The following is a 4965-nucleotide window of genomic DNA, read 5'->3' as shown; positions in this document are numbered from 1 at the left end:
TCCGTGTATGCAATCCTGGACTCATACTAATTGCTCTTCATCTCGCCTACGCCATTCGGGTTGGGAACTTAACCTTCTGGTGATAGATGGAGGTTATCGCTCTTAGCGCCTGAAGGGTCGGCCTCCCAATTACGGCGTTATATTGTGAGCCCCCTTTATCACCACAAAGTTTGCCTGCTTAGGATTTTCTCCCGTGGTGATGGGTAGCTGGATCGTTCCTTAGGGGATGACCAAGTCCCCTGTGAACCCAAATAATGGCCGGGTTATTTTCTCAAGTTGCTCCTTTGGAAATCCCATTTTTCCTAAGCAATCGAAGTATATGATGTCCACCGAGCTTCCATTGTCTACAAGGATTCTGCACACTGTGCGGTTTCTAACCACTGTGTGGTTTCCAACCACTGCTTCTACCACCAAGGCATTGTTGTGGGGAAAATGGACACCATTCGCATCTTCCTCTATGAATGCCACGTCAACATTACTGAATTTCGCTACCTTGGCAATAGAGAGAGTCCAAAACCTGTCCTGGTATACCCCCCTCACTTCATGGGCATAACCTTTCTGGGATTTCCTGGAATCTCCCCCAAGATATGGCCCCCCATGGATGGTTCTTATAACGCCGACCGGTTCGCAGTCTCCTCCCCGCTAGTTATCCTCCCGTCACCAACCGTTATTTCCCGGGCTTTGGCCTCTCTTTTCGGCTTTAAACTCTTGCAACCTCCCTTCGCGGATTAGCCTCTCAATTTCATCTTTTAGGTCAGCGCAATTGTTGGTCGGCGCAGTAAGTTTCCTCACCCAACCTGATTGATAGGAGTCATACCGTTGGAACGGTCGAGGCTTTCAATTTTCCTCTTGCCTCGGCTTCTTCAAAAATTTGGCACCGACGCGGGTTCGTCGCCTAGTGGCCCTTTGTCAGCTACCAAGGGATATGGCAGTCGAGGTTTCTGGATATCTCCCCTGGCATTTTTGCTGTCCCCGATCCCTTTCGGGGCACCTAGGCGGTCACCAGCATTTTGGTTCCTAGCCATGGCAGCTCCTGGTGGTCTCGGGGCATCTTCCAAGGGAGGCATAGAGTTTCTCCCCTCTAACCGCTCGACAACGATCATTAGTCCTCGAACCAAGTCAGTTAGAGTGTTCATTTGGGCATGCATCTGTACTGGGTCAAGCTGTGGCATGCCTGGGGGTGGAACTGCATCCCTCACCGGGGGTTGATTCCCCTGGTCGGGGTGATTTCTCCCAGTCCCACTGTTGGTTGGATGCGTGGTACTTTCCTTCGTCTGGCTGTTTGGATTTGAAGCGCCATTTCTTCTTCTCGGAGGCATGATTGTTTGTTGTCCGGGGTCAACCACGTGAACCAGAGATTCTGGATTCCTCCCCAGTGGAGTCGCCAATTGTTGACGGTTGAATTTCGCCAACATAATTATGCCGGATTACCTCTTGGTACTCTATTGGGTTACCAGCCTGATATTGTTATATATTTGGGGTAATGCTGCTAAAGTGTTTTTTATGGTATGGTAATTTAAGAAGTGCGGAAGTGGTGCTTGAATGAATGTAAAAGACACGCTAGTTTTATAGTGGTTCACTCTGTTAATCAAGAGCTACATCCACTGTGTATTGTATATCGTTTGCTCTACTGTTATTACATAAAGATGATCCCCCCCATCCTTTGGGGCTTTGCCCCTTTTATAACCCAACGATTAGTTCTTGGACGGTTCTTCCTTGTAGGCCTATCCACTCGAGTGGCCTACTACCCTATGGGCCCAGATCATAGCCTATCAACACCTTTTGCACTGTTCACTCATCTAATTTGTCCCCTATTATGGCTCTGCAGATCTTGTAATCCTTAACCATCCATTACAGGCGGTTTTAGGGACTCATAATTAATCCATGCGCTACTAACATCTTTTGAACCAGACGCAACCTGCATGTGTCAGGGATCTTTATTGAGGCACTCTGTAACTCGTATTCTACCCTCGACGTCTATACTAGTAAACTAGGCTCTTCATTCGGCTGACTCTTATGGCGCTTCCAATGCGCAAGTCATACAAGCCTCAACGGTCTTGAATGGTCAGTGATCTAAGGATTCGTCCATACGCTTAGCTTTTCCAATCATTCAGAAGGAAAACAAGGCCCAGACGTCGACTGCTATCTGATGTGGCAAACATAGAGTCACGTGGAGCGCTATCGCCGTCTAACGTGTTAGTGCACATTTTGCCATTTAACAACTCTCTAGGCTTTGATACCAAAATTTGTAACGCTACTAAGTGGGGGTTGGGTGTAAATATAAGATAAAAGAAAAATTGAGAAATAAAACAAAAGAAAATATAAATCTTCAAACAATGCCCATGCGTTTTCGAGTAAAAAAATAGAATAAAATAAATCCATAAAACAAAAAACCACAAATAAGTGCGGCACCGATATTTTAAATAAGGACAACCATTATCATATCAGACAAATCAAGACCCTCGAAAATAATTCAATACAGTCATAGGTCAAAGAATTCTTCGATTGCTTACGTGAATCCACAAAATGCTACTTAATGACCAAGCTCTGACAAAACACTACAACACAGTCCCATCCACTTAACCTCGTTCGTTGTGTGCCACCTGAGAGGATGAAAATGAGGGTGGTGAGCATAAAAATGCTTCGTAGGAGATCCATTACTCACCTTTTGATTTTATCCATTTTACTGTATTTAATTCTGCATAAATAGTCATTTCGTTTCACAAATAATAAATCAATTTAAATAGTATATATGATATATTCATAATATCCATAGTAAGTCAACGAGTCAGCATCCATAAGTAATCGAATCCGCACTCTCAAGACTTAGAACTCCCAAAAGGCGTGGTGATTCAAAGGCGTTGTTGATAGCAAGGAGATTTATCTCAGTGTTCCTACCAGATCAGAACTCGAACCACGGATAAGGGTGGACTGTCGTCCCAGGCCCTCAGCATGACATAATTATTGTACAGTAACCTTGGAGACTCACAACCATTGAAGCACGCCTCTCCACTCTTTTCATTTTTAGGGTATCGCATCCAAAGATGCTAAACGCCTAGCCCTTCTATTAGGACTCATTTTCTCACCAACGCGTCCGGGTTACAATTACCTAACCATGCATTTTATGTCGAGTTATTTAAAATCATGCCAAAATCACTTAGCACGCTGTATACTACAGAATGGGCCTCTAATTACTTATTCAGGTGATATCATATAATAATAACAAATTATAATGTTTATCTAACCATACTTTTAATTGTTAGAATCCTTCCAAAATATGTCGAATCATATTTGACCTGTTGTACGCTACATGATGGGTTTGCTCGGGTATATTTCATATGATGTCATATTTTAATAATAAAACAAATCATAATTTTATTTTTCTTATAATCCATCAATTAATTAAATTGATTAAATAAAAAATCTCACAAAAGTTGAGTAATAGGCCCTACTCCAAACGGGTCGCAGAGGGACTCTAGGCCACTAGGAATAGCTAACAGAGGTCAGACGAGCAATCAGAATCACGAATGCGTCTCTGTTCCGCCGGTCGGCTCCGTCTTGATTTGCATGTAACTGATACTGGATGACTTTTCAAGGAAGTGGAATTGACTCAAACGGAGATTGTCATTGTGTTCAACACGTTGAAACAAGTTGTGATATGATCTCAGATCATCAATTGGAGCTTAGGTGATTGGGAAACAATGTTTCGTCGAGATACGGCCATCGACTGTGGTGATAGATATGGTGTACGGCGGCGGCGACAGGGACGGTGTACGACAGCGGTGATAGCGACGGTGTACAGCGGCGGCGACAACGACGGTGTACGGCGGCGGCGACAACGACGGTGTACGGCGACAGCGAAAGCGATGGTGTACGGCGGCGGCGACAACGACGGAGTACGGTGGCGATAGTGACGTGATACGGTGGCGGCAGTTCCCGGAGAAGAATCACATGGCGGAGGTTGGTCCTACCCCCCATAAATCGACCCTCTTGAGTTGAATGGTGAGGTCAATTTCACCAAATTATGCCTCTAACACAGCAGATCAGAACGGTCAACTGCATGAAAATTTGACGACTCAGAACTTGATTTTTCAGCAATAGATCGGGGAAATTGGTTTGGGGGTTCTGTTACCCATCCTCCTTTGAGTGAAAGAGTGGGGGTGGTGCTCTTCACTGCCGCCGAAAATGGTGGTTTTACGAGCAGTGGCACGATGGCCTAGAGGGTAGCTCCGATGAGGCTTTTCCGGTGAGAGTTGATGGCAAGGTCCATTTGGGTTTTGTTCCTCTCGTCGCTCTGAGTCTATAGAGGCTGGAATTACTCCGATAGGAGGTCGGACGACGAAGTTATGATGACGAAAAGTTTGGGTATTTTTAGTTCTTTTCCCGGCGAATTCTGACGAAGTTAGGGGTTGCACAACACGTCAACGGACTCAGCTCATCGAGAGCTTTCCGATGACTTGGGAGGTGTCAAAAAGTGATGTCGGAATCCCGACTGTTGTTGGCGGCCGTGCGTGAAGAAGAAAGAAGATAGGAGAGAGAATGAGAGAGGAAAGAGAGAGAGAAAAACTTGAATTTGATTGGCTGAATTATTTTTTTCTTTCCTGGTCCTATAATAATCCTCTGACTTGGTCAAAGGTGATGAAATTTCAAACTTTGACCCACTTTTGTCAATTTTTACAATTGAGCCCTAAGAGTGTGTTTGGTTGCAGTGGGGGAATAGTAATAATAATGAGAATGATAATGATAATGGTAATGGAATGGAAAAGAAAATTGATTCATTTACTTGATTGTAATTTTAAGAATACTATAGAATGGAGCATGAATATTTTCATATTGACAAAACTACCCTTACACTATATATAACATTAATATTTTATATATCAATATAATTAATATAATATATAAAATGTAATATAATATAATAAAATTATTATATAATTATAATATAGAATATAATAATATTAT

The sequence above is a fragment of the Morus notabilis genome, unplaced genomic scaffold (genome assembly GCF_000414095.1).
Source record: "Morus notabilis unplaced genomic scaffold, ASM41409v2 Scaffold547, whole genome shotgun sequence".
NCBI lineage: Eukaryota > Viridiplantae > Streptophyta > Magnoliopsida > Rosales > Moraceae > Morus > Morus notabilis.
Note: the sequence above shows the minus strand (reverse complement) of the source record.